This window comes from Nomascus leucogenys, chromosome 8, assembly GCF_006542625.1.
Source record: "Nomascus leucogenys isolate Asia chromosome 8, Asia_NLE_v1, whole genome shotgun sequence".
Classification (NCBI taxonomy): Eukaryota; Metazoa; Chordata; class Mammalia; order Primates; family Hylobatidae; genus Nomascus; species Nomascus leucogenys.
The window spans coordinates 8,791,651-8,816,228 of record NC_044388.1 but is presented as its reverse complement, the minus strand read 5'-3'; the positions used below and the strand labels follow the sequence as shown (position 1 = coordinate 8,816,228).

The 24,578-nt window shown below is 39.6% G+C and overlaps 1 protein-coding gene across 6 annotated transcripts in view; it reads right to left on the bottom strand.

Annotated features, from left to right (window-relative positions):
• The window catches only part of TFDP2 (transcription factor Dp-2), a 194,424-nt gene that overhangs the window by 50,028 nt on the left and 119,818 nt on the right, over positions 1 to 24,578 (bottom strand). Inside the window, exon 1 of one of the 6 annotated variants that reach the window (XM_030816717.1) lies at positions 20,913 to 20,994. The exons of 4 other annotated variants lie outside the window; for them this stretch is intronic. The gene's annotated coding sequence lies outside the window, so the exon portion shown is untranslated. Of the gene's footprint in view, positions 1 to 20,912; positions 20,995 to 24,578 lie in introns of those variants that run through there. One more of the 6 variants, XM_030816715.1, reaches the window with a different exon arrangement.

Here is a 24,578-nt window from a genome sequence, read left to right as displayed (position 1 = left end):
CTCCGGAATTTTCAACTATTCCATTGGCCCTTTCCCTTCAGTTTTTCTGCCCATTCGGCATTATAGAGTTAATTTTCCCCCTAATTCCACATATAAAAATCAAATTCTATTTCTTGTACCCACTCAGCAAGTCCTAGTACCCAAATCTGCTTCTCCTTCCTGTTCTCACTCTTGATATATGACTGAGCCCTCTTATACGATCATCGAATCCACCCAGTGATCTAATCTAGAAATGATCTTCAGATCTTCACTCCATCCCCTCCTCATTCAACTGACCACCATATTTGTTATTTCCTTATTCTAGTTCCTTTATGCTAGCGGTCCCCAACCGTTTTAGCACCAGGAACTGGTTTCGTGGAAGACGGTTTTTCCACAGACAGAGGTGAAGGGAGGTACGGTTTTGCAATGATTTAAGAACATCACATTTATTGTGCACTTTATTTCTATTATTATTACACTGTAGTATATAATGAATTAGTTATACAAATCATCACAATGTGGAATCAGTGGGAGCCTTGGGCTTGTTTTCCTGCTACTGGAGAGTCCCATCTGGGAGAGATGGGAGATAGTGATAGTTCATCAGGCATTAGATTCTCACAAGGAGTGTGCAACCTAGATCCCTCAGATGCACAGTTCACAATAGGGTTTGTGCTCCTATGATAATCTAATGCCGCTGCTGAGCTGACAGGAGGCGGAGCTCAGGTAGTGATGCGAGTGATGGGGACTGGCTGTAAATACAGATGAAGCTTTGCTCACTCACTGGCTTGCCTGCCTGCCACTCACCTCCTGCTGTGTGGCCCAGCTCCTAGAAGGCCACGGACTGGTACCTGGTGGCCGGTTGGGGACCCCTGCTTTATGCTGCTGGCACTCGTTTAATTTGCAACTTCATATCTGGTTTGAATACAGTTACCCTCTAACTCAGTGATTCACAATACTGGCTGTCCAGTGGAATCACCTGGGGAACAATGAACAATACCAATTCCTAGGTTCCAATCCTAGAGCTGCTGATATAATTGATCTGGGGTGAACCTGGGCATCGGGCCATTAAATGTTCTCCAGACAGTTCCAATGTGCAGCCAGGGCTGAGCACCACGGCTCTTACTAGATATCCTACCTCTAACAGCTTTCCTAGACACTCCATGCATCTATAACAAACCAGTCTTTCAATTGGCAAAACTCTTCTGAACACTCCCCTAATTATGGTTTTTAAGGACTCCACAACACTTTCTAAATGCCTCCCAGACTCCTCGACATGGCACAAAAGCTCACAGTGGATATCTCACCCCTGCCTCCTTTCACAGCTTCATCTTCAGCTGCTCCCTCCACATGTACCCCACAATCCAACCAGATTAAATACTTTACATTTCCAGAGAGGCCCCAATTCAACCACCTGGCTTTGGCATACACCTTTCCTTCTGCTGAGAAGGCCCTTCTCTACTGAGCCAACTCCTACCTACTAGCACTTCAAAATGGATGGATTCCACACCATTTTCTGAGCAATTATTATGTCCCCTGAGTGTTCCAGAGGTTTCCTATATATACATACATATATGTATGTACATATATACACAACGCACATAAAGTGTGTATATATATATATATACACACACACACATATATGCACACACACACATACACACTGTTGTCCTAAGCATCGATGAGGAAAAAAGTATACACATATATACATTTTATGTGTGTGTATGTATGTGTGTATATTTTTTCCTCATCGATGCTTAGGACGGACAACAGTGTGAAATAGATTATTAATGACCCTATTTTATACATTAAGAAATTGAGATTGAGATTCAATACAAGGTCCCATAGTAGTGAAGCTGATAGCTCCACCTCCAAAGCCTCTGCTCTATGCATCTCCTTCTTCTTAAAAGCTGTGCCATCCCCTGTGGTCTAAATTCTGGATATTCCTCTTCTGGCTTCTCATAAAACCTGTTATTACTGACTTGTAATTCTATTATAAATGGGCTACGTCTCTCAGCTTTGTATCCTAGCATCTACTTTAGTCCTTGGCACAAAACAGGTGCACAAATGATGAAAACTGTTTGATCAGCAAAGATTGAAAGTATTACCTTTCCTAATCTGGATGCCAAACTTCCTGCAATACAGTTTAATTACAACCCTTATTATTTTTCCAACCAAGATGATAACTCATCCTGAGTCTGAAATCAATTTAAACAGCAGGTCCTTTGTTTATTTTGCTTTTAACATGACTGAACTGGTATTATCAAATAAAGTTTCCCTACCTTGTAACTGTGCAACTGATTTTCTTAAAACAAAATGTGGCCGGGCACGGTGGCTCATGCCTGTAATCCCAGCACTTTGGGAAGCCAAGCAGGGCAGATCACCTGAGGTCAGGAGTTCGAAACCAGCCTGGCCAACATGACAAAACCCTGTCTCTACTAAAAATACAAAAATTAGCTGGGCGTGGTGGTACACACCTGTAATCCCAGCTACTTGGGAGGCCGAGGCATGAGAATCTTGAACCGAGGAGGTGGAGGTTGCAGAGAGCCAAGATAGCACCACTGCACTCCAGCCTGGGCAACAGAGCAGGACTCTGTCTCAAAAAAAAAACAGAAAGAAAAAGAAAGAAAAGAAAAAGAAAAAGAAATTGACAAAACAAAAATTACAGTCCAGAAATAATTTCACCTATATATGAAAATTTTGTATATGATAAAGGTAGTATTTCAAACCAATAATGTCGAGACAAGAGACTATCCATTTGGATAAAAGAAATTTTAGATTTCAATTTTTCACATTGAACAAAAATAAATTTCAGAAAAATCAAATAAACATAAAAATTAAAACTTTATAAAAGTATTAGAAGAAAAAATATAATAATATTTTTATAATCCTGGAATGAGGAAGGCGCTCCTCACCATGTTACGGAATTCAGATATCTTAAGTGAAAAGACTGATGGATCTGCCTACTTAAAAATCAAAACTTTCTCTATACCAAGACTTAATATACTTAGAAGACAAATGTCAGGCTGGTAAACAAATGTGCAAGGCCCAGGTCATTTGATTACTATTCTTAAAAATTTTTGTTTATTTAACCCACTCTTATAAATCAATAAGAAAAAGGCAATACCCCAATATAAAAATAAATCCGGTATATGAAGAAATACAGATGCCAGTCATCACACGAAAAGATGCTTGATTTTAATAATTAAAAAACCAACTTTAGGGCCAGGCGCAGTGGTTCACACCTGTAATCCCAGCACTTTGGGAGGCCAAGGTGGGTGGATCACGAGGTCAAGCGTTCGAGACCAGCTTGGCCAACATGGTGAAACCCCGTCTCTACCAAAAATACAAAAATCAGCTGGGCATGGTGGCGTGTGCCTGTAATCCCAGCTACTTGGGGGGTTGAGGCAAGAGAATTGCTTGAACCCGGGAGGCGGAGGTTGCAGTGAGCCAAGATCAGGCCAATGCACTCCAGCCTGGGTGACACTCTGTCTCAAAAAAAAAAAAACCCAAAAAACAAACAACTAACTTTTTAAAAAAGGAAACCTTTTCGCATACTAGACTGATAAAAAATTAACAAGTCTGATAATGCACTGAGTTGGTAAGGATGTGGCAAAACAGGCACATTTTAAAAGTACTGACTTGGCACCTACTATTCTATGTCAAGAACTAAGGCTAAGCATTAGGATATTCAGTGAACAAGTAACACTGTTCCCTGCACTCAAGGGACTAACACACTCTGTTAGTGAAGGGAATACTGTAGAACCTTTCTGGCGGTTCTGACAATGTGTTGATTTTAATTAGAGAGGAATAAACTGACCCTTGTTAGAATACAAAATTCTACATAAATGCTTTAAAAATAATTCTACACTTTTTTTTTTTGAGATGGAGTCTCACTCTGTCGCCCAGGCTGGAGTGCAGTGGTGCGAGCTCGGCTCACTGCAAGCTCTGCCTCCCGGGTTCATGCCATTCTCCTGCCTCAGCCTCCTGAGTAGCTGGAACTACAGGTGCCCAACACCACGCCTGGCTAATTTTTTATATTTTTAGTAGAGACGGGGTGTCACTGTGTTAGCCAGGACGGTCTCGATCTCCTGACCTCATGACCCGCCTGCCTTGGCCTCCCAAAGTGCTGGGATCATAGCGTGAGCCACCATGCTCGGCCTATAATTCTACACATTTTAAAGCTTTTTTCCATCTCAACAAATACCCTCTGTTGCCTAAGTGGCAAGCTAATGTCTGGCTTCTGTGACATCATGATTGACAATGGGCATACCCTCTGACTAGCAGTTCCTCTGGTGGAAATATACTCTAACAAACTAGGCAGATAAGAACAATTCCACAAGTACTGGGATTGGAGCATTGCGGAGAAAAGCAAAGACCTACAAACAATTTAAGTGTTTAAACATCTTTTAGTACATATGTATGATGGAATATTATATAGTCCCGAAAATACAAGCATGTATTGCCATGGAAAAATGTCCTATTATAAGAGAACATGATTACATTTACCTGAAAAATGACATATACATATATTTTTCATATATTTTTATATATTCATAAAAAGTCTGCCAAGAGAAACTACAAATTTAATAGTGGTTAGCTCTGATGAGTAGCATGGGGGAAGCATTTGTTTTATACTTTTTATTATTTGAAAAAAACATTTTATGAACATGCATGCACTTGTTTTATAATTTTAAAAGCTACTGTTGCCAGGCGTGCTGGCTCACGGTTGTAATCCCAGCACTTTGGGAGGCCGAGGCAGGAGGATGACGAGGCCAGGAGTTTGAGACCAGCCTGATCAACATGGTGAAACCCCGTCTCTACTAAAAATACAAAAATTAGCCAGGTGCGGTGGCACGTGTCTGTAATCCCAGCTACTTAGGAGGCTGAGGCAGGAGAATCACTTGAGCCCGGGAGGCAGAGGTTGCAGTGAGCCAAGATTGCACCACTGCACTCCAGCCTGGGTGACAGAGCGAGACTCCGTATTGAAAATAAATAAATAAAAAAAAATAAAAGTTACTGTCATTCTGAAAAAGAGAGAGAGAATGAATCAGCCATAGCTACTAAAACAAGTTGAAGATCTAGAAATGATTGTCTTATAAGTAGTAAAAATGAAATTTGCTTTAAAAGTAGTTAAAAGGATTCCACTAGAATTCCAATAGTTGTAATATCCAGAAATAAAAGCCACATGTTTAGACAAAACTTACTTCCATCAAATCAGCTAAGTTCAGCAGCAGAAATATATATACATATATATATATATATATATATGTTTTTGACTCAAAAGGACACCTTTAAATAGATTATAAAGATTCAGTCAACCAAAATTTCAGCCAGGCTGAGAGAAGTAAAGTCTAAACAGTTTTTCCTAAGTGCGTGGCCTAACTTCATAGCTCCTCGGCAATAGGAGCTCAACACTGTCCAGAAGCTGATTCCTGGGACTCAGTGTATTAAAAACAACGATTTTTAAAGTTGCCTGGATTTTGGTTCTGGCAATTCCCTCAATTAACTAAATGAGATCAATCACCTAGAGAAGTGGCTAAGAAACAGAACTAAAAACTTATGCCAGATCTTGGCACAGGCACAAGATTTTGGCTCAAATATTATTTCAATTTATTGAGTAATTGAAATATTTTTGTTTTCCACTAGAATTGTCTAGACACCACAGACTTTTTTTTTCCACTATAATTCTTTAGGGGGTTCCAGTTACAATTAATCACCTTCAATATGTCCAATTAAAATGAAAAAAAAAATCCAGTTACATAATTGTGGTTTGTCTATATGATGCTAATATAATTTTTTTTTCATGGCATAGACTTTCTGAAAAAAATTTTTTTTTGCTTGAATTAGCTTTAGGAAAAACCTTCTTCACCCAAGCCTACATCACATCCTCCTACAAGAACCAAACTGGTAACTTACTATAAGAAATAATACATATTTTTTGTGGGTTTATAAATCTCTTAAATTAGAAGCAATGGTATATCCCATATATACAGGGTCCAACTTCCCAGGACAAGCTAACCTATAGCCCAAAATAAAAGTTTCTGGTTTGTCTGTTTTGAGACAGGATCTTGCTCTGTCATTCAGCCTGGAGAGCAGTGGCACTCATTGCGGCCTCAAACTCCGGGCTCAAGTTATCCTCCTGCCTCAGCTTTCCAATGAGCTGGAACAATTGGTGTGCACCACCATGCCCAGCTATTTTTTTTATTTTTATTTTTTGTAGGGAGGGGGTCTCACTATATTGCCTGGGCTGGTCTCAAACTCTTGAGCTCAAGCGATCCTCCCGCCTTGCCAAAGCACTAGGATTCCAGGCATGAGCCACCACACCCAGCATAAATAAGTTAAAATGACCTAGACTGTGGGTGGTGTATCTGTTTGCTGAAGTCCCCAAATGCTAGGCTAAAAGGGGTGATTCTACTGTATGTAAATTATACCTTAATAAAATGATGGAAAAATGTAACTTGGGCGAGTTCATATTAGTTAGTATGATGCTAACTATAGATTATACCATCCTCTTGCTTTTCTTCTTCTGTCACCTCAACTGGCCCTTAAAAAAAAAATACAGGTAGTTCATCTTCTTATCTAAAAAACATCCCTTCAGCTACTGTCCCTTTTAAGTCAGTCTCCTGCATCATCACAATCTTTCCCTCTCTGCCAGATCATTCTCATCAGCACATGAACATGCATAATTTCTTCCATCTCAAAAACAAAAACCAAACCAACTTTTCTCGACCATCCACAGTCCTCCAGTTACCAACTAATTTGTTGCCCTCTACAGCAAAACTACTCACAAAATCTGCCAGCATTTGCTGTTTCCACTTCCTCCACATCTCAGTTTCTTTTGAACCCTCTCTTCCCAATTTTCCCCCACAATTCCACTGAAATTCTTGGCCTTCAATTTACTTAACCTTCCATCTACTCTTGACACTTTTTAAAATCACACCTTCTTTAGAAACACTAACTCCACTTGACATCCAAGCCACCATTTTCTCCTGGTTCTCTTCCCAACCTACTGGCCACTCCATCTTAGCCTTAGTTGCTGGCTCCTTCTCGCTAAACATTTGGGAGCCCCTTATCTTGGTCCTCCAATCTCTTGGCTGTGAACCCTTCCTCATGAGATGATCTCATCTAAGTCTCCTGGCTTTAAATACACTGAGGACTCCGGATTAAATCTATCCCTTGAACTTTGGATTCACATATCCACTATCTTCTCATATCTCCATTTTGATGTCTCACACGTATCTCAAACTTAATATATCCAAAATCTAACTCTGGACTGCCCCCACCCCACCCAGAAACCTCCTTCTTCATCTCAGTAAATGAAAACTCTATTCTTCAACTGCTCAGACTGAAAAGATTGCTGTTGAGACCTCACTTTCTCTGATATCCCACATTCAATCAATTCATAAATCCCGCAAGCTGGATCTTTAAAATACAGCTTGAATACAACCACTTCTCACCTGCTCCTCTGCTATCACTCTGGTCCAGGCCAACATCTTGGCTTCAATTACTGCAATAGCTTCCTGACGCAGCTCCATGCTGCTGCCCACCCTACCCCACAACTCTTATTTCCATGCTCTCTAATACAGTAGTCACTAGACACAGGTGGCTACTGAGCACTTGAAATGTGGTTAGACCTAGATTTTAAGTTTATTTAATTTTAATTAACATGTTTAAAAACTAAAGCAAATGAAGTATTTTCCCATTAAACACAACTTTATCATTTTGGTAGGGCTACATTTCACTTCAGTTGTTGAAATGTAGCATCTAAACTGAGATGTGCTCTAGGTATAAAATACACATCAGATTTTGAAAACTCAGCACAAAAAAACTATAAAATATCTGACTAATAATGTTTATATTGATTACATGTTGGATGATAATGTTTTTAACTTTTTAATTTTTTCCTTAGAGATGGAGTCTCGCTCTGTCACCCACGCTGGAGTATAGTGGTGCAATCTCAGCTCATTGCAACCTCCATCTCCTGGGTTCGAGCAATCCTCCTGCCTCAGCCTCCCGAGTAGCTGGAATTACAGGGGCCTGCCACCACACCTAGCTAATTTTTGTAGAGACGGGGTTTCACTATGTTGGCCAGGCTGGTCTCGAACTCCTGATCTCGTGATCCACCCACTTGGCCTCCCAAAGTGCTGGGATTACAGGCGTGAACTACCATGCCCAGCAACATTTTTTTTTTTTTTTAAGACAGTCTCACTCTGTCACCCAGGCTAGAGTGCAGTGGTGCGATCTCAGCTCACTGCAACCTCCACCTTCTGGGTTCAAGCAATTCTGCTGCCTCAGCCTCCTGAGTAGCTGGGACTACAGGTGCCTGCCACCACACCTGGCTAATTTTTTTGTATTTTTAGTAGAAATGGGGTTTTGCCATGTTGGCCAGGCTGGTCTTGAACTCCTGACCTCAAGCAATCCATGTGCCTTGGCATCCCTAAGTGCTGGGATTACAGGCATGAGCCACCACATCTGGCCAGATGGTAAGTTTTAGTAAATGTTTGTATAATGTTTTAATAAATGTTCGGGTTCAATAAAATCCATCATTAAAATAAATTTCACCTGTCTCTTCATAGTATTAAAATATTGCTACTAGAAAATTTGCAATTACATAAGTGGATTACATTATACTAGGAAACCTAACCGGTTTATCCTCCACACAGCAGTCAGAGTGATCCCGCTACATGGAGGAGTCCTCTTTAAAACTCTCCAACTGGCATCACATCTCAGCTAGCTTGAGTCCTTAATGAGGGTTTACAAAGCCCTATATCATCTGCAGTCATCTTTCTGACCTTGTCACCTGTCAATCTCTCCCTACTTCATTCCTCTGCATTCACACTGACCTCTTTGCTGTTCTTCGATCCATGCCAACCAAATTTCTACTTCATGGCCTTTGTCCTTCAAGTCTCCTCTGCCTGTAATCCTCCCCCAGATATCCTACGTGTCTTATTCCCATTTCCTTCAAGTGTGCTAAGTTGACACGGCAGCAGAGATATCTACCACCCTATATCAGCACTTCCTAATTTACTATACTTTATTTTTCCACCATAGTACTTATCTCTATATGACACATTACATATTTATATTTACTTATATAACTACTATCTGTCTTGTCGCTCTCAGAATGTTAAGTTCTACAACAATAGGGGCTTTGTCATCTCATTCATTGCTCCAGTTAGGTGTCTCCAACACTAGCATACAGCAGAGCTTAATATTTGTTGGATGAATAAATTGGTAAGTACATGAATGTCTACATGGAAGCATATACACAAATTCATAAAACTAGAGTGTACAGTGAAAACTGAGTCTCCTGCCATCCCGAATCACCACGAAAATATTCCCTTCCTTAGTGACAGCTGTGGTGCCAGTTTGTAGATAAGCTTCCAAAAATATCCTAGGCATACCCAAACACATATGCAAAAATACTCTTTTTTTTTTTTTTTTTTTTTTTGAGATGGAGTCTCGCTCTGTCGCCTTGGCTGGAGTGCAGTGGCATGATCTTGGCTCACTGCAACCTCTGCCTGCCGGGTTCATGCGATTCTCCTGTCTCAGCCTCCTGAGTAGCTGGGATTACAGGCACATGCCACCATGCCTGGCTAATTTTTGTATATGTAGTAGAGACAGGGTTTCACCATGTTGGTCAGGCTGGTTTCGAACTCCTGACCTCGTGATCCACCCACCACAGCCTCCCAAAGTGCTGGGATTACAGGCGTGAGCCACTGCGCCCAGCCAAAAGAATATCTTTTTTCTATCAGTCTGAGTGTTGCTTTTATATCCATCTCAGATGTCTTTCCATATCTGTGGATGTAGTGTTGCCTCAATATTTTATTTATTTATTTATTTACTTATGAGATGGAGTCCCGCTCTTATCGTCCAGGCTGGAGTGCAGTGGCACGATCTTGGCTTACTGCAACCTCCGCCTCCTGGGTTCAGGCGATTCTCTTGCCTCAGCCTCCTGAAGAGCTGGGATTACAGGCACCCATCACCATGCTTGGCTCATTTTTGTACTTTCAGTAAAGATGGGGGTCTCATCATGCTGGCCAGGCTGGTCTCGAACTCCTGACCTCAGGTGATCCGCCCTCCTTGGCCTCCCAAAGTGCTAGGATTACAGGCATAAGCCACCGTGCCAGGCCTCAATGTTTATTTTATTAGCTACATAGTATTCCCTTTTATGGCTCCAGCAGTCTATTTATTGAGCTCCTGAGTAATGGAAAAGCTTTTAGTATTACATATACTACTGCAATGACTATACATATTTCTTTACCCACATTAGTTGTATCAACTGTGTATTTCTCCCTTTAGAAATGCATGAAAGTGTCCATTTACATATATCCTCATTAATCTACTGTTTTTTATTTTTTTATTTTTTTAGAGACGGGGTTTCCTTCTGTCACCCAGGCTGGAGTGTAGTAAAACAATCACAGCTCACTGCAGCCTCAAACTCCAGGGTTCAAGCCATCCTCCCCACTCAGCCTTCTGAGTATGCCACCACATCCAGCTTTTTTTTTTTTTTTTTTTTTGAGACGGAGTCTCGCTCTGTTGCCCAGGCTGGAGTGCAGTGGCGCAATCTCGGCTCACTGCAAGCTCCGCCTCCCGGGTTCACGCCATTCTCCTGCCTCAGCCTCTCCGAGTAGCTGGGACTACAGGCGCCCGCCACCACGCCCGGCTAATTTTTTTTGTATTTTTAGTAGAGACGGGGTTTCACCATGGTCTCGATCTCCTGACCTCATGATCCACCCACCTCGGCCTCCCAAAGTGCTGGGATTACAAGCGTGAGCCACCACACCCGGCCCATGCAGCTAATTTTTAAATTTTTTTAGAGGCATGGTCTCACCATGTTGCCCAAGCTATTCTTGAACTCCTGGGCTCCAGCAATCCTCCCACCTCGGCCTCCCAAAGTGGGACTATAGGTGTGAGCCACTGTGCCCAGGCAATGTGTTTTTAAATTTTATTTTCTTTGACAACTTTTACATTTAAAATTAAGTATAGTAACTCATTTTGGTCTTATTTTGGTTTTAATATATTGTTATGAGTACGGCTGAACATTGAGCATCTTTTGTTTAAAAGTTATGTAAATGTTCCTTCCTGAGAATTATGTCCACCCATTGGTTTTTGATGAGTTTTTTTTTTTTTTGGTAGAACGTCTTTAAATATTGAAGAAACACGTTTATTCTATTATACTTTCTGCAAATATTTCCCCCAATTGAAAAGTGTTTGCTTTTATATGTTATTCTTTGCCCATTTTTTTTTCTTTTTTTTTTTTTGGTGAGATGGAGATTTACTCTTGTTGCCCAGGCTGGAGCGCAATGGCGCGATCTCGGCTCACTGCATCCTCTGCATCCCAGGTTCAATCGATTCTCCTGCCTCAGCCTCCTGAGTAGCTGGGATTACAGGCATGTGTCACCACGCCCGGCTAATTTTGTATTTTTAGTAGAGACGGGGTTTCACCGTGTTGCCCAGGCTGATCTCGAACTCCTGACCTCAGGTAATCTGCCTGCCTCGGCCTCCCAAAGTGCTGGGATTACAGGCATGAGCCACTGCGCCCAGCCTATTTGCACATTTTTAAGAATGTAGTCAATTTTGTAATCTCCTAATGACTTTTGTGTCAAACTTAAAAAGGTCTGTGTGTGTTTAAATGTAAAAATGAAGGAAGTGAGACTAATTGCCAGGGTTTTCCTAAATTTACCTCTGCTCCCTGGAAGTGCACTTTATACATGCACTTTAAACATGCTGCATTTTACTTATCGTACATGTTTTATATTTCCAGTTGGATATGCTGTTCTTACAAATTAATTATCAGCAGTTAGAATGTATACTAAGATTATATTAAACGCCCCCCCCCCAAGTTTTCTTAAACAATTTTAAAGCCTTCATTTTAAATTATAAATCCTTGACCCACCTGGAACTTATCTAAGAAGTGACAGATCCAAGGTTTTCCCCCGAGTTAGCCACTTTTAATGAATAATCCACTCACCCTCCTCCATGCTGATATGAAATGCAACCTTGAGTTTACTTATTTGGGTCAATTTATTGATTTTCTATTCTGCTCCACTGATCTGCCTCTTCATATGCCAGTTCCCCATGGTTTTATTTCACTCATGATTAACAGTTCCACAAAAGAATAAGCTTAGTCAGAAAAAGAAAGTAGTGTCAGAGCATTTCCTTCCTTCCTGTACTACCTTTTAACTATCTGTTAATAACTACTGTAAAAGACTATCAATTAGCTTCAAATACAGTACTGAAGACGTCAAGTCACAGGTCAATTCTAGAATGGGCAATTTGTTTTGCAAAGAGAAATGATTTCACAACCTTAAGACTGTATTTCTAATTTTAGCCAGCCATCTAGAAAGCAATATATGTCACGGAAAACAAAGTAGACTAGGGAGAAAGGATATGGATGACTCAGGGGATATCTATCACCTGTATTTCAGAAATAACTCTTGGGCCAGGTACGGTGGCTCACGTCTGTAATCCCAACACTTTGGGAGGCCAAGGTGGGCGGATCAGGAGGTCAGGAGTTCGAGACCAGCCTGGCCAACATGGTGAAACCCTGTCTCTACTAAAAATACAAAAACTTAGCCAGGAGTGGTGGTGTGCGCCTGTAATCCCAGCTGTTTGGGTGGCTGAGGCAGGAGAATTGCTTGCACTTGGGAAGTGGAGGTTGCGGTGAGCCAAGATGGTGCCACTGCACTCCAGCCTGGGCAACAGAGCAAGACTCCGTCTCGGTGGGGGGGGTAAAAAAAAAGAAAGAAGAAGAAAATAACTCAGGCTCTGTAGGTCAACAGCATCATCTATGTAAATGAAATAAAAACAAACTTTGCAGTTACTCTGACTTCCTTCATTTTTATGTTTAAATATACTCATACACCTTTTTCTTAAAAAAAAAAAAAACAAAAAACAGTTTTCAGGCCAGGTGTGATGGCTCATGCCTATAGTCCCAGCACTTTGGGAGGCTGAGGCAGGAGGATTGCTTGAGTCCAGGAATTCAAGACCAGCCTGGGCAACATAGTAAGGCCTCATCTCTATAAAAAAATTATAAAATTATCCAGGTGTAGTGACATACACTTATGGTCCCAGCTACATGAGAGGCTGAGGCAAGAGGATCTCCTGAGCCCAGGAAGTCGAGGCTGCAGTGAGCTGTGTTCATGCCAGTGCACTCCCATCTGGGTGACAAAGCAAGACTTTGTCTCAAAAAAAAAAAAAAAAAAAGTTTTCACTTTATTTACTACCTAGTATTACCTATCTGCACATGCACATTACACCACTGTTATGTTTTATTTTGATGCATTTGTACTGAACCATGTTCGCCAAAGTCACGAAGATTAAATACAAAGGTAATCACTATTACAAAACTTTTTAACTCGGAATGACCTCAACATCACTATAATTGGGATGGGTGACAAAGAGAAGATAAAAAAGTTCATAATATCTCCAAAGTATAATGGTTAAAGTGACCTCTGCAACCTTCCTCTTTCTATTTGGTTCTAAATGGAGATCAGGCATCCCATTGTGCAAAGATAAGGACAGAAAATCTGACACGCACATTCCTACATATCACACACACGGAAGGAAAAGCCTGAATGTTTCTGCAGCTGCCAGAACATAGAGAACTTTCAGGATTCACCCAAATGGATCACCTAACCAGAATCTTTCCAAAGGATCCTTGAAACGACCATAATAATAAGTGTATTTATAGCTCTGTGGTCATATTTTTAAATGAATAAATCTTATATGTCAGTGTTTCCTACATACTTTCCCTAAAAGATCAAACCTGTTCTCTTGGCTTTGTTGAACAATTTCACTGAGGGGACACTTTTTCAAACGATTAGCTAGCTCCCTCCTTTTCTTGTACCTAGAACCATAAATGCCCTAAATTCTTAAATTTGAAAGCAGAAAAAAAATTTTTTTTTCTCCATCTTACCACATGTCAAGATTTAAACAGTATCTCTTCATTGCTTAAGCAAACTCCTCAATTCAAGCTCTGGTATCTGGAATATTATAACTGGTTTCATTTAGTTCATCAAACCTAAAAGATCTTAGAAATCACTAGGGTCACTTGCAGGGCCCTTCTCCTTCAATAATTTTTTAAGTGTTCACCCAGAAACATTTGTCTCATCTGTAGGTTTGATACTGCTCGTTTTTCATTGGCTTCTTTATCTTTAGTTAAAACATGTCCTTTTGAAATCTTTTTTCTGTTAGCATATTCAGTCAAGGAAACTTTTTAATTGTTCAATTTCTCATTTTTCTTCCACCTGCTCAACTAAAATGTCCTAGTTTTGAAATGTATCTTCTGATTAATAATTGAGGAAGTTTACTATATGTCCTCAAACAACTTGATCCTCCCAATCCTTCCCAGCAGTTCTTCCCAAATATGAGTGATCACAAGATTCACTACAAAGGGGAGAGAGGTGTCTCTTATTCAAAACACACACTCCTGAGCTCCACTGGACACCTAAAGATTCAAAAATTAGGTGGAGAATTTGTATTTTTAAGTGCCTCAGATGATTCTTACGGTCTGGTAAGACTCTTTGTTCACATTAAGGAAATAATGAAATGCAAGTGGACTCTAGTACACTGAACTTATCTCTATTCTCACTTTAAAAGAGTCTGAGTGACCCTTATTTCTTCTGTTTCTTGTTCTTAAGTGTTATATTTTTTCACTGTTTAGCCCATTTTCAATCACCAGTTAGCGCCATCACGACAGTCAATACACCCACCAGATGGCACACAGACACTGTTTACAGGCCTAGTAAAAGAGAAAGCACAGAAAGCAGCACATTTTATCTCATACCAACAGCCACTGAATGGCTAGAGTTGATCAAGGCAGCTGAGTGCAATCACAAGGATCAGAATTTATGAGTACTCAAATACCCAAGAGGACTTCACTGGAAATTACTCTCATGAAGAAGCTCACAGTCCCTCTGAGAGGGTAGCCAGACAGGGGTAACAGATAAATCCTTTTAAATTTACAGTTAAGTGAGATATTTTTCTAATATTTATAAGAGGTGACCATGACTGCAGACAGACTTTGAATTAAAAAGCTGGGTTCCTGGGCCAGGCACAGGTGGCCCACGCCTGAATCCCAACACTTTGGGAGGCCAAGGCGGGCGGATCACGAAATCAGGAGTTTGAGACTGGCCTGGCCAACATGGTGAAACCCCATCTCTAGTAAAAATACAAAAATTAGCCGGGTGCAGTGGCATGCACCCGTAGTCCCAGCTACTCGGGAGGCTGAGGCAGGAGAATCGCTTGAACCCGGGAGGCGGAGGTTGCAGTAAGCCAAGATCGTGCCACTGCACTCCAGTCTGGCAACAGAGCAAGACATCGTCTCAAAAAAAAAAAAAGAAAAAGAAAAAAAAGTTGGGTTTTTAAAATAAGTTTTTTTACTTATTTGAGATAGAGTCTTGCTGTGTCACCTAGGCTGGAGTGCAGTGGCGCGATCTCGGCTCACTGCAACCTCCGCCTCCCGGGTTCAAGCGAATCTCCTATCTCAGCCTCCCGAGTAGCTGGGATTACGGGCATGTGCCACCACACCTGGCTTTTTTTTTTTTTTTTTTTTTGTATTTTTAGTAGAGACAGGGTTTCGCCGTGTTGTCCAGGCTGGTCTCAAACTCCTGACCTCAACTGATCCACCTGCCCTGGCCTCCCAATGTGCTGGGATTACAGGCGTGAACCACCACGCCCGGCTGGGGGGTTCTTAAATGTAAAACTTTAGGATACAAATTCAAAGGGACCAAGGACCACCCACGAATTAAGAGTTCCAAAGCAGTTATTCTCCTTAGCAAATAAAAGAGGGGATCATTGTTTTATAATACCATGCACTAAGCAGCTCATTCAAAACTGCAGTAAGTTACTGATATTATAATTTCAACAATATATTCTACTTGAGGGCTATTACTGAAGCTACATTTAAATCACATTGTGAAATGCAAGAAATCTTAAAGTTAGACATCAACGTCAACAAAATCTCTTTGTATTAAAAATTTATCCATTAAAGATTTTTAAATTTTTTTTGGGACAGGGTCTTGCTCTGTTGCCTAGGCTGGAGCACAGTGGCATGATCTCTGCCCACTGCAGCCTTGACCTGGGCTCAAGGGATCCTCCCACCTCATTCTCCCAGTTTTTTTTTTTTTTTTTTTTTTTTTTTTTTTTTGATTCCTCCCACCCTCCATTCTCCCCGAGTAGCTGGGACCACAGGTGGCGTGCCACCCATGCCCCAGTTAAGCGTGAGCCACCGTGCCCGGCCTTGCCCAGTTAATTTTTGTATTTTTTGTAGAGACAGGATTTTGCCATGTGCCCAGGCTGGTCTTGAACTCCTAAGTTAAAGTAATCTGCCTACCTTGGCCTCTCCAGGTGCTGGGATTACAGGCATGTGCCACCATGCCCAGCTCATTAAAAGATTTTTGAAAACTTTTATAAGTAAGTTCTACTGTGTCTACCTGGCACATAGTAAGTGCTCACTTAGTGGTCTGTTCATTTTTCTGTCAGAGAAATTGCCAAGAGTTGCCAAATTTTCACTACAAGTGAGCAAAGTGCCAAAACCAAAGTCCCCGGTTGATAGTCTCCAGCTTTAGAGTTACCATGTAAAAATTAATTTGAAAATTGGTTTCTTGAAACTTGGTAGAAAGAAACAACGTAATTACATGACAGGTTCCTGGATCAGTTCACAAAACATAGTTAATTCATAATATACTCAAAGCACCGTACTCATACTGGTCTACCTGCTCCTAAACAATGTAAAAGGTCTTCTCTTCAGAGAAATATAGGCATCAGGCACATCTCCCCTCTTACTCCACTCCAGAGATGAGAAATTTCAAGGTGGCTGTTACTTCTAGTTGCATACGTATATGTAAGGCAGAAAAAAAAGGCTAAATCATTGACCTCTCTGGGTATTCTGAATCGGGTTACAATAAATAGGTAAGGCTCAGGTTCCTCTAAGACCTCAGTTTTGTGCTAAAGAGTTCATACATAAAGCAAGAACCACAGGTACTTCACTCCTGAAGTCTTCTTTCAGTAGACATTTTAAAGATTTAATTTAAGACCAGGTGTGATGGCTCATGCCTGTAATCCCAGCACTTTGGGAGGTCGAGGCCAGCGGATCACCTGAGGTCAGGCGTTCGAGAACAGCCTGGTCAACATGGTGAAACCCCATCTCTACTAAAATACAAAAATTAGCTGGGTGTGGTGGTGGGCACCTGTAATCTCAGCTACTCGGGAGGCTGAGGCAGGAGAATTGCTTGAACCCGGGAAGCAGAGGCTGCAGTGAGCTGAGATTGCGCCACTGCACTCCAGCCCGGGTGACAACAGCGAGACTCTGTCTCAAAGAAAAAAAAAAAGATTTAATCTTTAAATTGATTATGACTGGAAATATTTATTAGAAATTAAAGACAATTAAGGAATTACCTCTAGATGGCAGATGAATTAGGAATGTTTTTGTTTGTTTTTTCCTTCAGACACTCCCAACCAATTTCCAGGTAACAAACTTGAATGGTTTGGTTTCTCATATATAGAGTATAAAACTACAATATAATAGAAAATTATACTCTCTATGTTCTATACTCCATATATGCTAAAACTAATGTGCTCTTCTCAACCATAATTTGACCACACATTCAATAATTCCAAGATAATTTACACATACAGAGGCAGTGGGAATTCATCTTAAAATAATTCAACTGATTTTGTTCTTCATTTCTCAATTTGAAGGGCTAGGAGTCCAAACTACGTCCTTGTTGCTGTTGCTGATACTGTTTTCCTTGTTAAGTAACTTATTGTCATGTCTACATTTATAATTGTAAGTGATACACGTTTTTATAATCACAATCTATGATGCTATCACAGTTATGTATTACATGTGGAGTGACCAACTTTTTTTTAAGGCTGTCTACTCCATCAAAATTTCTGTTCTTTGATCAGAATTGTAAAAAAAGTTCTTTAGGCAAATCTATGGTTTGTAAATCCATTTTAAAGTCCATGTAAATTGTTTTACTTATTTTAGAGAGAAAAAAACTCAACCACTACATGTTGCTATTCCTTAAGATAAGCAAAATGTACACAGATAAATTTTAGAATCTCAATCTTAATTGAAATAATGATTCAATAAACTTCAAAGGCTAGGCGTGTGGGTGCATGCCTGTAATGCCAGCTACTGGCGGGGGCGGCGGGGGGGAGGGGGGCTGAGGAAGGAGAATCACTTGAACCCGGGAGGCAGAGGTGGCAGTGAGCCGAGATCACACCATTGCACTCCAGCCTGGGCAACAAGAGCGAAACTCCGTCTCAAACAAACAAACAAACAAACAAACTTCAAAATCTCTGAATTTGGTCATCATTATTTGAAGAAAAGAAAATCTTCTGGCCGGCGAGGGGCTCACGCCCGTAATCCCAGCACTCTGGGAGGCCGAGGTGGGCGGATCTCCAGGTCAGGAGATCGAGACTATCAGGCCGAGGTGGGCAGATCACGAGGTCAGGAGATTGAGACCATCCTGGCTAACATGATGAAACCCCACCTCTACTAAAAATACAAAAAATTAGTCGAGCATGGTGGTGGACGCCTGTAGTCCCAGCTACTGGGGAGGCTGAGGCAGGAGAATGGCGTGAACCTGGGAGGCAGAGCTTGCAGTGAGATTCCGTCTCAAAAAATAAATAAATAAATAAATAAATAAATAAATAAATAAAAAACAATCTTCAGGTAAGCCCACAGATCTTAGCTAACAGCAAGAGGAATTTTTAATAATCTGCTTGAATGTTGATATCTCTTCCAGTCTTCTCTCTCCTTAGGCCAATTATTTAGAAAACTGTATAATAATTAATCCATATGCAAATTTTAAACTATAGCTCAAAAACTTTATTGGCTACTGTAAATTACTATGAATTTTCCAGTGTAGGGTATGGCAAATATTGAATAAGTGCCTCATATGTGAAAGAGCTGGTGCTCAGCATTGATTTTTCAAGAGCAAACTTAAGAAATGAATAAAGTTGAATGTGTATACACGCACATTATATAACAGCATAGGACTTCTTTGTGTTACTTGTAAAAGGAAAGGTTTTCACTTTCCTCATTATGAATTCCAAAAATTCAAAAACTGTTTTTCAGAATTTTGACTGCTTTCATTACACGCATAATGCTTCCACACTCTTCATTCCTACTCTTTTCAGCAGATAAACATTCTCCTCTTTCCATTAGCAACCAATCCAAGCTTATTATCTTTCTTTTTAGAGGCAAACTGCAACATATCATTTCAATTAAACCCAAAATATTATTCCCATATTTCTTATTCAAAGGTCTTAGGGATAAGCCTCAGCTTCTCACAGAAGATGAAATGATCTAGCAACATATGTAACTGATGTTTCACATTTTATTTTCATTTTGAGATTTTGTACCTATTGTCTAGTGATAAACTTTTGCAACTAAGTGTTTCCTCTATATTTTAGATGGCTTAGGCTTTAAAAAAAATAGTCTATATGATTTAATTATCAATTTTTTCCTTAAGTGAAGTTCACTAATATTAATTTTCTCACATTTTCATTAATTATACAGGCTACAGGCAATAAAGTTTTTTTAAAATGCCTCTTCAAAGGGTATGTTACTCATTTTGTTACTCTATGACTTTCAATTCCTGAATATAAAATAATAAATTTCAAATGACTAAATTTTATTTATTCACTGATTAAGTCAGATTTATGACCTCTTCTCTCCATTCCAGCTACTCTGAGTTTTGAATGAAACAACCTCAATTGTAACAGAAGAAACATCTGTTGCTTTTTTTCTTCACCAGGGCTTTCCTAACTGAAAGAAGAAAGACTCTCTGCCTGACCTCCTCTCCCTCTCCCTCTCCCTCTCCCACTCCTGCTCCAGCTCCCCACCCACACTACTTTCCTTAAAACTTTTTTTAAGTAAATGTATTATTTAAAATTTTACCGTATCTATTAAAAACATCATAGTTCAGAAACATTCACTTCCTTATTGAACTTCAAAGAATGACTAAATGCTATTATATATCAAAAAAGACGTGTCTAATAGAATATACATTGTAACTAAAATGCAAACTTCAAGGGTATAACTGAAATGATCAATTCAATCAAGTTGTCACATATTCCAGGCTCATTAAGAATTGTTTAGGGGTAAGATTTTCTTCACAATATCCAGATTCATATAGCATCTTGTATGCTATATTTTCTTTGCCAGTCCAAGGCTAACATAATGGCAGTCACTACCCCAAGAGGCAGACACCAAATGGTGCCACCCACACTCTCACACTGTGCCTCATAATAAACCATAAAGCAGTGGAATGCACCGGCCCCTTTATGAGCAAACAATGCCTAAGCTTCATTAGAATACAGCTGACATTTTCAAAGCACAAATACTTTTAAGAAAAATGTACTAGGGAAAAAAAGGAATGAAACAGCTATAAAAGCTGAAATATTTTTCAAGTGTCAGGTTGATTTCCAAGGATCCTTGGGAAGCATATTTTGCTGTTGGCAATTTAAAAGTTTTCATAAGTGGAAAAAATGTTTAGTTAAGGGCAAAGCCTATTTTATTAACTACTGGGGAAAAAAATGAAAGTAAAAACTATCCTTTGAATTGCTTTCACAAGTAATAACCATGAAGTACCTTTAAAATTACTGATTTCCTCAACTGCTGCTTTAGTTCCTGAATTAAGAAAACTGAGCTCCAGAATTATTTTCACATTTTAATTAATTTATATAAGTAACTGAGTAATAAACTAACTCTTCCCCTCCCCCGCCCCCTCCCCCCCACCTACCCCAACCCCCATACATAACCCTGTAGTTTTTCTGTCTGCAACAAGCAAGGACGTCTTGAAATCAGCGTGCTCCTGGCTATTTATCAATTTAATATTGCTGCTGCTTAAAGAATATAAAATAAGCGCTGTAAAAACTCACCCAGCAGTGAGAAACAAACTGATCTCTCTTACCTGGTCTAAGGAAGCATGCCTCTCACTGCAGTACCAACAACACTCTACAGTCTTTGTTACCATTCAGTGGAAACTTGAGACTGTGTCAGACGTAAGCAATCGAGCTCAGAAAAGCTCAATTTAAAATACTTCTCAGTAAAACTAAAAAGATGCTCAAGAAAACTGTTTAGTTAACTAGGTTTCAAAAGACATATGAATACTGTTTACAACAAAGACATCTCAAAATAAATTGAAAAGTGCAGGTCTTAGATGAAGGGGCTTTTCTATGTAGAACCTTGTTTTCTTATTAAAAGGATATTTTTATTTTAAAAAATGCTTAAAGTACACACTTGATCTTAGCCAAAAGGCTGAGAAGCAATAAAAATGCTTAAAGTAAAAAGGGTGAAATAACTACAAGTTAATATTTTTCTAAATATCACTTGCCTTTTAACTAACTTCAAAAATAAGATTAAACTTACTCGTGAAACCTGCATAATTTGAATTATACATATCAGAGTATCTGCTGGCTCCAAAGCAGTCACAAAGCAGGAGATTTAATGCATCTTGAAAGCAGAGCAAAAGCACCACGAGTTTCCGGGGGGAAAAAGGAGGAGAAACTCTTGAAAAACTGATCGGGGCTTTTTGAACCTGTAATAACTGTCCAGCTCTTGTAGGAGGAAAAAACTGTCCCAGTCCTGCCCCCTGAGATAGGAGGCTATGCTTCAATGCCAAAATGAATGACAGGCCCATTTCTGATATCAACAAAGAGCAGCTTAGTTGTGCTTTTTTTTTTTTTCCACTTTCCCACACAGAAGTTCTAAAATTTCCAGGTTAGTCCCTTTATAACTAGGGTTAAGTACCTTTCTCCATTTTCTCAAGAGGGAACCCAATTATGTTGTCCTGGTTTTTTTTAAATGACTAATTAAATATACATACCTAATCATCTTACTTAGTTTTCCTAGGCAGAAAGCTGAACAAAAGATGACCTCCTAGGTTCCTTTCCAAATCTATTCTTTTCAATATCAGATAACCATATGACTGTCAATATTAATAAGCTTTTCCAGCATCCTGATGTATGGCACAAGTAGAAACAAAAAGCAAGGTAACATTAAAAACAAAGCAACTGAGATAAAATTTTCAACTAGCAAGATGTAAAGATAATTTACCAAGGTACATGTCTCTGATTACAGAAATTCAAAACAAATACTTCAATCAACAACATATATTTACTGAATACTTATTATGAGCCGAGCACTATTTTGGGCCCTGGAGATACAGTAGTGAATGCAACAGACAAAAGCCAAACAAAAAATCCCTGTCTTTAGTGAGCTTAGTTTATTTCAGTTCACTCTAAGTACAACTCTCCTAGATGACTAAGGTACTTTTCCTTCGTTGATAAGTTATCACCTATTCTGAAATATTCCCCTTGGAAAGTATGTCTTGACAACAGCTCCAGGAGACGCTGTAAAGTATTTGGTGCTCTGTTCAGTGTTGTATCACCAGTGTCTAAAACAGTGTCTGTTAGACACTCAAATACATATTGAATCAAATAGGTCAGAGAGCTTTTTCTTACTCAAAATTTTCCTTTGCCAACACATATTATACTTACACGCATACAGAGATATGACAACAATAATACAATAGAGGGTGTAAATTAAATTGGGTTGTAAACACGTGTTAGTATAAACAAAACTGAAAATACAACCTATATGGCCCTCTATCTTTCCAGATTCTACAATAAAATCTGTTTTCACTACTGGATGTGAGGTCAGTGTAATATCTGAGTAAATAAATCAGATAAAATTCTATAAACTAAGTTTTTGTGGACAGTTAGATTTCAGAGGAGTTTTGAAAGAAAAAAGAAACTTGGAAATTACACAGAATCTGATCAGTTTGGTATATTAAAATCTTACATGTTTATATTCATTTACATTCCCACATTTGGAAACAATTTTAAACTCCCCATCCTGCTTTGCACCATTCTTGATCATCTTACCAGATGACGCTTCTTACAGAGAAAATAAGTGTACACCTTTAACCTGTCAGATCAGCTAGAAGTGCTCACCTATGTCACCCAACGCCAGAATATTCAGGGGCTAGATATGGTCACACCTACTCTGTTATAGTCTTAAAACAAAACGAAATTAAACATCCAAGTACTCAAGTATATTCTCGTGTCTCTAAATAGGAGAGCAACCCCCTGCCCTCCCATCGTCCAGAGCTAGACAATAATTACAAGTTACAATATAAACTATCTAGTGTATGTTTTAACAATAAACCTAACAGCAACCGAAAGTCAGAAAGATGTGATAACTGAGGTCAAGTGACAAATAAAATAAGGTGGGGCCAAAGTAGGATTCTACTGTTCTTGCCGAATGAATTTTCCTTTTCCCATTCCTTCCTTCAATAAATACTGAGCACCTATTATGTATCAGGCACTGAGCTAGGCAACAAATTGACCTGTTACCTACTGTCTACTCCATAGATCTGACTTTCAGCCTATCTATTCCTTCAGGTTTCCTTCTCCATGCTTGCCTTCCTTTCCAGAGCCTTTTCTCTGGTCTCCAATTCTTTACTCATACTACACCCTTCAATCTGCTCTGATGCCGTTCTTCGCAGGTAGCATAATCACTACCTTTTATGTTCTTCTGCAAGTGTATGACACAGTGTGGGGAAAGTAATAAGACGTCCCACTCAGATGATAAAAATGCAGATTATATAGGTAGTGTCAAACAATTTCTCCTTAATCTTATGTAGAAAATCCATTTAAGCATCATTAATTACAACTACTGATTATCTGGAAAACACTAAAGGTAGCTAGACATTCTCCTAGGTTTATAAACTGATTTATTTGGACTGGAGTTTGTGACATTTATTGGCAATCTGCCCAAATATTAAGCCCATTTAACAGACACATTTATGATTCTATAGGCAGAAATAACACTATGATAGTGTAATGATAGCAGGCATTGGCCAAATAAAAACTATCTATCAGATCTATATAATGAAGCAGTAGAAATTAGCTACATCGTACCTATACTTACATTTTCAAGTAAAATATCAAATCTTCCTGACAAGCACTACACCTAAAGCAAAAACTTTCTGCTATCACTTGCATGGTTAGGTGCCAATTTCTTAAAAACATTGCATAGTAAATATTTCATATTTCATGTTTGCCTGCTGCTCTTCCTCTTTCCACTTTCCATTTATTTTCTTTCTCTCTCTCTCTCTCTCTTTTTTTTTTAGAGAGAGGGTTTTGTTCTGTCACCCAGGCTGGAGTTGATGTGCAGTGGTGTGATCACAGATCACTGTAGCCTCACTCTCCTGGGCTCAGGTGATCCCTCCCACTTCAGCCTCCCAAGCAGCTGGGACCACAGGTGTGCACCACCATGCCTGGCTAATTTCTGTATTTTTTGTAGAGACAGAGTTCTGCTATGTTGCCCAGGCTGAACTCCTAGGCTCAAGTGATCCTCCTGCCTCCCTCCAAAGTGCTGGGATTACGAGTGGGAGCTACCACGCTTAGCTCTACTCTTTCCATATGCACATTTTTCTGAGTTCTGTGCTCGATGCTCTTTTCTTCAAGATCTACACTCTCACTCTAGAGGACGTTACCTATTTTCTGTAGCTTTATCACCTCTACATAGATGACTACAGAAATTTATGCTTCTAGCCCTGGCTTTTTCTATT